At 36.5% G+C, this 9,015-nt stretch overlaps 1 long non-coding RNA gene across 3 annotated transcripts in view; it reads left to right on the top strand.

The window, feature by feature from the left end:
* The window catches only part of LOC311603145, a 36,191-nt gene that overhangs the window by 4,220 nt on the left and 22,956 nt on the right, over positions 1 to 9,015 (top strand). For all 3 annotated transcript variants that reach the window (XR_014780965.1, XR_014780966.1, XR_014780967.1), the window contains exons 2-3: positions 1,847 to 1,912; positions 5,807 to 5,926. This is a non-coding gene — a long non-coding RNA (uncharacterized lncRNA). The remainder of the gene's footprint in view (positions 1 to 1,846; positions 1,913 to 5,806; positions 5,927 to 9,015) is intronic.

The following is a 9,015-nucleotide window of genomic DNA, read 5'->3' as shown; positions in this document are numbered from 1 at the left end:
AGATTCCCAGTAAACTACAAAATATTCTTTGCAAAGGTAAATCATTACTACTTAATTTCAATGGAAATATGCCAGTGAAAACAAAGGACAGCAATAAGCAATTTATAATTTATGTAACATATGTATGTTCACATGCCTGTGAAAAAGACATAGAATTAGCTATTATCCAGCAATTTTACATAGTCCAGATCCCAATTCTAAGGAAATAGTTATGATTTTCCATGTATTATTTTATTCAAAAGAAGTATAATCTTATTCCATATTTTTGAGTTGTAAGGGACTATCCTGAGTAGCAATTTGGAAGACCTACAGAGAGCTTTATACTCAGAGGATGTTTATAACGGGAGCCAGGGAAAGGCTGGAAGTCCTCCTGCTTTGCCATGGCATTCTCCAAAGCCTGCTGAACAGCCGTTCCCTCCCCCTGCAATCAAAGCTTTGCCTGACTCCTGGTGCTTTGCGTTACCATCCTCCTCACCTGTACTCATTCTATTGTGATGGCATCACATCTGCTTTCACTTACAGAAATAGGACATCCCCGGGAGAAATTTAAGACTTACAACAATAAAACAACATTAGGGAATACAATAGGAAAAATTAATATTTAAGCTTGATTTTGCTCTGACTTTAGAAATAGCTTTCTGCCAGTTGGAACCTGTAATGCTCCAGGCCACAGTAATCTCACTGTCTGACATATATTTGTGATTATCCGTCCCAATCATTTTGTGAGGAAAGAGGCAAAATGCTGCCCTTGTCTTTCTGTTTTTTTTTTTTTTATCTTAAAATTTCCAAGGATAAATTTCAAAAAAATATGGGCTTTTCCATCCTCTGTGATTAATTTCTGCAAAGGGCTAAATGAGGGGGACTTGAGTAATGCTGTTGTGCCCACTAAGCTGTGGTGGACATCTGCTTCCAGAGAAGTTAGTGAGTGAGTACTCAGCTCCCAGCAGGTGTTATACGCGTGCAATGATGCAGAGGGAAAATACAGAGAAGATGAAAAGGAAGCGATTGATGCAGTTTGTGTTTCAGATTCACACCAATTTAATAATGTATATTAATGATGCATTTTGGCAATAAAGCTATTTAATAGTCATTAAGCAGAAATTGCTATTCTTCATTAGCAACAGATTGTCTTATAACACAGTGGCTAATTTCTCATTAAATTCAATACAAATTAAATGACAGATTTTGTGTGTATAGCTTAAAAAGAAAGGCCTCTTTGTGTTATTTCCCAAAGAAAATAATAAACATCTTTGGAGGAAAATTGCCTAAACCTTGAGGTTATAATTAGAAAGCAAAACACAAAACTTTTCTTTTTAAATGTTTAGAATAAATATTCAAAGAAAGAGTAGCACAGTTGCAGTGTGCAGCTCAGGTTTATAGTGAAAAGAGGGAGTCAGGCGTTCTTAGTCTCCAGGCTTGCTTTCCTCCACTTCTAAGATATGGCTCAGGGGTGCTTCTGGTGGAACTGGGGGGTTTATGGTCATGAGGTGAGGGGTCTGTAAAGGTCAGTTACGTTTGAACTTTGATCATAAGCCCTTCTTACTTAAAAACCAGTAGAATGTTCATATTCAGATAATGATATCTGGAGTTATAATATTAGTTTGACTTCTGGGATGTTCAACAGGGGGCACCTACATAGAAAACTACAAGAAAGGAGGAAATCAACTCTTAGTTTTACATATTTATGAGACAAGCTAGGTGAAAGTTTAGTTCAAGGCAAAGTTTATATGTATAGAAAAATGGTTTAAAATGTTGGTCTCCATCATGTGAGATTTATAATAGTTATAATGTAATTATCTAGATTTGTATGTTTCATAACCTCCACCTTTTTCTGTATTGTCTTAAGCTCATTTATCCTTTGGTGGGTGTGCAGCTTTGCTGCAAATGTACTAGAAGATGTCAGGAATTGCAGGTAAGGGCTTTACCCTGGAGTTGAATCTGCAGTTGTTGCTTGAAGTTTCATAGCTACTTTTCAAGTTCCAAAAGAATTATTTTATTTGAAACTACTGTAGAGAATAAAAAGATAAATAAAGTTCAATATAAAATTAATATCTAGAAATGAATTAATTTTTAAATAAAAATGGGCTGGAAATGGCCGGTCTTACAGGGCCTTGGTTAAATTTAACAGAAAGTAACTATATTAATAACTCAGTGCTTAAAAACATAAATTGACTATTTTCCTATGATTCAGTTAGGTTAGTTTTAAAAATAGTATCATTCAAAAAGTGTTTCTATACAAGTTTAAAATATATTAGGTAGATACTTTGAATATATAATTAATATCCATAATTTTGGCATTTCTAGCTGAAAACAAATTGTCATTCCAAAAAACCAAGAAAGAAAACTATTCCAGTACTTTGTAATTATTCATTGAGATGAACACATCTCTACAATGCTGTGAAGAGAATTGTTTAGACAAGTGGGCCACAGTAAGCTACTGAGAAATGCCATATCCCTTTACTTTAGCTAAGAAAGAAGATCACCAGACTCTTATATAATCACAGGAACTCCCATAAGATGCAATGTTCTTTACAATTTGTAAGGCCCATCATCTTGTCTTCCCACATAGTTCCCTAAGGATTGTCCATAGACTAATCCAGTGTTGGTATTCCTGAGTTCCCATCAAGAGATTAAATGAACACCTATCAAGATGTGAACAGTGCTAACACCATCAATGTGTCTACTACCCTCTTGCCAAACAGCAGAAGGTTCAAGGAGGTTTTTGTGGCTACTGCAATTGAATGCTCACTTCCAAGTTCTCTGTTTTTTCCTTGAATTGACTTGTCCACCTGTGAGAACCTGAGCCTGTTTTTGAGTACAGTGGACCATTAATATCCAAAGGCATTGGTTCCAGAATCCCTGGCAATATCCAATCCCTTACATAAAACTTCACAGTATTTCTATACAGCTTATACTTTCTCCTCATATACAGTATCTCAAATGATCTCAAATTAATTACTAAAACCACTACAATGTAAGTACTGTAGTTCTTTATACTGTATTGATTAGAAAATAATAGCAGGAAAGGGGGTCTGATTTTATATGGTCACCACATTTGCAAGTTTTTAGAGTACATATCACAATCAGGTTGTTGAATCTATGGGACTGTAGACCAGCTGTACCATGTCCATTGTAGGCTTCAGTCCTACACCTTAAAATATTTGTTTGCTTCTACAAATATCTCACTCAGTTCCTCTTATATCAGTTCTTTCATTGTTCTTAAACACAGACATTTATCTAAAGGTAATTTTTGTTATACGGACTTACATAAAGCCATTTTCATGCATGTATAACATAGTTTGACCATACCCCCCATTTCTGACTCTCCCTCCTTCCTCTCCTTCCTTCCTCTCCCTCTATTACTGCATCCCCCATTTTTGGCTTCCAGATATTTTGCTTCTACTTTCATGTATCAGTACATACATTTTGTGTTTATAGTCTCTGGTACCCCCAAATGAGAGAAAACATCTAGTCTAAGACTGGCTACATTCCTTTAATATGATTATCTCCTATTATATCAAATTTCCTGTAGATAGTTTTATTAGTTATGGGTGAAAATGCATTGTTTAGGCAACTCCATTTTCTTTATCCATTCCTCTATTGTTGAATACCTAGGTTGATTTCCTAACTTATTGTCATAATGTAGCAATAAATACTGATGTGCAAGTATCCCTGTGAAACGTTGACTAAGTGTTTAGTGTAAATAACTCAAACTAGTCCTTAATGCAACCCCTGAAAAAAATAACTCTCCCCATGTATATATAATTGACTGTCATTATATAAAGAATTCATACCCTTAAGCTTAAAAAACTGCCTTAAAACTCATACCATGTGAGGAAGCAGTTATCCTCTGACTTTGAAGAACTAAGCATACCTACTAGACTATTTCTTGTAGCTCAAGCCTGAGAATCCCTGAAAAGTAGTAGATGAACAAGATAAGATTCTAACAGTAACAAGCTACATTAAACCACAACTCGGATTCCCTTACAACCAGCCACAGTGGGCATCCTAACATAGAGTCAGAATCTAGAATTTTCTAGTCATTCTAAAATGGTAATGATCATATTGTGCTCATGTATAAAGCCAGTTGTAACAGACTAAGTTGCTCAGACATTAACCAGCCTAAATCATAGCCAGACTGGGCTGGTTAGTTTGTCTTAACTTGACACAAACTATCGTTATCTAGAAAACAGAGCTACTACTGAAGAAGGATCTCCTTCAGAATGGCCCAGCTGCAGGTCTGTGTGTCTTAATGATTGATGTAGAGGGTCCAGACCATGTGTGTGGTGTCATGACTGAGCAGGTAGTCCTGGATTTTACAGGAAATCAAGCTGAGTAAACCATGGAGGGCAAGACATTAAACAGCTTCTCTCCATGGTTCCTGCCTCTACTTCTGTATGAATTCATGCCCTGACTTTCCTAAATGATAGACTGTGATTGGGACTAGTGAGTAAAGTAAATTCTTTCCTCATCCAAATTTCTGTTGGTCAGAATGTTTTTAATCACAGAGATGGAGAACAAGCTAGAACACTACAACACAGTCTCTAAGTTTTATCTCTTTCTGTGTGCGCGTGCGTGCGAGCGTGCGCGTGTGTGTGTGTGTGAGAGAGAGAGACAGAGAGAGAGAGACAGAGAGAGAGAGAGAGAGAGTAGTTAGCAATAGGTGAATAAGAGAGTTAATTCAATAGATAATAAAGTCCTTAGGTATTAAATGATAGTAAGTATATTTCAATAAAGCAGACTCATTCCTAAAGACCTATCATGTACCAAAGATCTTGAAAATAGAATGGGTAACATAAATGTTCCTATATATTAAAGAACTTGAAATTTCCATTGAATGTTTCTCATCAAAATGGAAAGCCGCATGCCTTTACTAGTGAATTTTATCAACTACTCAGGCAGAAAAGTGTTAATCATATATCACTATTAATCAAATATATTATTAATTCTACATAAACTCTGTAAATTTGGGGAGGTTAGGGTTTTCAGCTGATACCATGGGACACAATTACCAGGAAGGCAAAGCAACAATGACTTGTAAGAGACAGTAGTGAATAGAATAAACAGAGACATAAGACTCTTAAAACCCAAATATATTGAAATTCACGGAAGGCATTATACTTAGCCATGGATATCAATTACTTCTACTTGTCAAAAGGTAGGAATAGTTTATTCACCACTTCTACTGTTTTTCTGTAACATAGTACTATATGTTATAGTCAGTGTAGTAGGACAACAAACAATCAAACAACAAAAAATTGAAAGGAATAAAGTTAAACTTCTTTATTAGTGGATAATATGCTCATTAATGATGAATCTGTTAAAAGCTATAACACACCCTCTGAATCTTAGTGAAGAAAACAAGGATGGATGGTGTGCACCTATCATCCCAGCATTCAAGAAGTACAGGCAAGAAAATCGAGGCTATCTCTAATAACACACTGAATTGAGAACTTGCCTATTACATACTAGATGCTGTCTGAAAAATCAGAAACTAACAGCCAAATAAAACTTTACCATCAGAAACCTCCAAAATTAATAAGCAAGGTATTCATCCATGTAGTCATGGATCAATATTCTTATCAGTATCATTTTAATACCACAGATCTGGAAATGATAAAACTTTTTATCAGTAGGGTAAATGATCAATGAATATTGATGTATGTTTAAAAAGACACCCTACTCAGTATTATCATAAAATGAACTACAGACACAAACATCAGCATGAGCAAATCTAAACATAATTAGGCTAAGTGCAAGAAGTTGGGCAAAAATGATTTCATATCTTATGATTCCATTTGCATAGAATCCTATGAAATACAAATCAATCCACGGTGACAGGAAGTACTCCATGGTTCCATGTGGAGGGATGTGAAGAAGCAGGAGGGGGTGTTACAAAGAAAGAAGATATGCCTGGCGATAATGGGTATGTTTACTGCTGTGCTTATGATGATGATGGTTCCCTGGTGTCAACATATGCTAAACATGTCACATTGAGTATCTGAAAATGGTTTATGTCAAAACCTCAATTAAAGGTATAAATATCAAATTAGTAAAATCTCAAACAAAAGGCATATACAAAAACATTTAATCATAAAAAATAAGGTGTAAGCACAAACATTTTACCCTGGGAAAGTATATACTCTCCTCGTCTTTCTCTCCTGTTTGGTTTTCAAGACAGAGTTTCTCTGTGTATCCTTCACTGTCCTGGAACTTGCTCTATAGACAAGATTGGACTTGAACTCATAGAGTTCTGCCAGCTCTGATTGCCAGGTGCATGGCATGTTTGTATCTCATTCAAAATAATTTTCTTTTGGTCTTACCATGGGCAAGCTAAAGAAACAGCACATCAACTCCTCAGTCTAAATGTTGTTTTCCTCTGCACAAATTTACTAAATCCTTTTTAAAAACAACTTTAGTGCCCATTCCATTGCTCTGAGCTCTGAATCTCTTGTTTATTTCACAGTGCATTATACCAGAACACAAGAAATAGATTAAAATATTTGAATCTTAAGATTTCTCCTTTATTTACTGTTTATTTTTAATTGGAATTGATCAGTTCTAATTTGATGACTGACAATTTGACAATCAAACCTCACCTGAATGAATATGTAAGTAAACTTTCACTGAGAAAGCTTACTAAAATGGTCAGTATTTGACAACTTTATGAACTGTAATTGCCATCAGGTGTGAAGGGCATTCTCTGAAATTTGAGCACACTGTTTAATGCATTGCCAGCCTTGGGATCCACTGGCTGTTTTTGAAAATTCGGACATGTTTGGAAGTAGTAAGAATTAAAAAGAAAGAGAAAAATTCTGCTAAGTGGATTTGAGCTAATTTAGTGCATCAAGAGATGTATATGTGTTTCTTCAAAGGAAAAATGCAATTAGTGATTTCGGATTTAGACAAGAAAGTAAGAGAACCTAAGGTTCTTGGCTACAGAAGGCAGAGAAGAATATTCCAGAAAGTTTCCTTCAGTGCAAAGTGACTTATGGAAGAAGAAGAGCTTCTCTAGCCCATATCCTGATAGTGTATATAGTAGAATAACATCTGAGATGATGGAGTAATTTCAGGCCTATGCTGGGACTCTCCATAAAAATTAATGACCCTTGGCTCAGTGGTTAAGAGTGCCACCTGCTCTATAAGAGGTCCTGAGTTCAATTCCCAGCAACCACATGGTGGCTCACAACCATCTATAATGAGATCTGCTGCCCTCTTCTGTAAAGCACCCATATAAAATAAAATAAATTAAAAAAAAAAGTTTGACTCCCAGAACCCACTTAAAAAAATTAATGACCCTAAATATCTCCAAAATATAGGATAAAAAAATGTATATCTTATTTTGGTGTGAATTAGTTAGGTGGCTGCATAAAATTAAGAATGAGTTTTAATATTAAGCTAAAATCATGGAATAACTTTACAGACAAATTTAAGAGTTTTGTCCTGTATACCTTTACTAAGCCTGAAGAACCACTACTTCTAAACATGTATTTTAACAATAATATCATTTTCTCTTTTTTGTTTTTTAATATATTTTATTAATTTATTCATATTACATCTCAAATGTTATCCCATCCCTTATAGCCTCCTATTCCTCCCTCCCTCCCATTTTCCCCTTACTCCCCTCCCCTATGACTGTGACTGAGGGGGACCTTCTCCCCTTGTATATGCTCATAGGGTCCCTTCTTGGTAGCCTGCTATCCTTCCTCTGAGTGCCACCAGGCCTCCCCATCCAGGGGACGTGGTCAAATATGGGGCACCAGAGTTCATTGGAAAGTCAGACCTCACTCTCCGCTGTGGAGAGTGTGCTTTCCATTGACTAGATCTGGGTAGGGGTTCGAAGTTTACTGCACGTATTGTCCTTGGCTAGTGCCATAGTTTGAGCAGGACCCCTGGGCCCAGATCTGGCCATCATAATTTTCTTCTTGTAGATTTCTAGGACAATCTGGATCCTTCTATTTCCCCCTTCTCCTATATTTCTCTTGCCTAGAGTTCCAGTAGGATGTCCTCACATCTATCTCTATCTCCTGGTAAGTAAAGACTTTCATGGGACATATCCCTTGGGCTAGTGTCCAGATATAAGTGAGTATATATCATTTGACTCTTTTTGCTTCTGGGTTAACTCACTCATGATCATTTCTAGTTCAATCCATTTATCCACAGATTTTGGAAATTCCTTGCTTTTAATAGCTCAGTAGTATTCCATCGTGTAAATGTACCACAGTCTCTTTATGCATTTTTCTACTGAGGGACACTTAGGCTGTTTCCAGGTTCTGGCTATTATGAATAAGGCTGCTATGAATGTGGTTGATCAAATGTTCTTGTTGTGTGCTGGAGCATCTTCTGGGTATATTCCAAGGGGTGAAATAGCTGGGTCTTGAGGAAGCCCTATTCCCAGTTTTCTGATATAATGCCAGATAGATTAACAAAGTGGCTGTACTAGTTTTCATTCCCAGCAGCAATGAAGGAGTGTTCCTCTCTCTCCACATCCTCGCCAGCATGTGGTGTCACTTGAATTTTTGATCTTAGCCATTCTGATGGGTGTAAGATGGAATCTCAGAGTTGTTTTGATTTGCATTTCCCTGATGACTAAGGAGGTTGAGCATTTCTTTAAGTGTTTCTCAGCCATTCAATATTCCTCTGTTGAGAATTCTCTGTTTAGTTCTCAGCCCCATTTCTCAACGGGGTTATTTGGTTTGGTGGTATTTAAATTCTTGAATTCTTTATGTATTTTGGATATCTGACCTTTGTCAGAATAATATCATTTTCATTCTCTTTCTCTCTAGGAAACTCTCCTTCCACTCTGAAGTTTATTCATCTTAGTGAGAAATCAACTTCTCTCTCTCTCTCTCTCTCTCTCTCTCTCTCTCTCTCTCTCTCTCTCTTTGTTTTTCAAGACAAAGTTTCTCTGTGTAGCCTTTGCTGTCCTGGTCTTGCTTTGTAGACCAGGCTGGCCTTGAACTTACCATGATCCACTTGCCTCTGCCTCCTGAGTGCTGGGACTAAAGGTGTGCA

This window comes from Acomys minous (assembly GCF_964271855.1).
Source record: "Acomys minous genome assembly, chromosome: 8".
In the NCBI taxonomy this organism is placed as follows: Eukaryota; Metazoa; Chordata; class Mammalia; order Rodentia; family Muridae; genus Acomys; species Acomys minous.
Note: the sequence above shows the minus strand (reverse complement) of the source record. Positions and strands in the feature narration are given on the sequence as shown.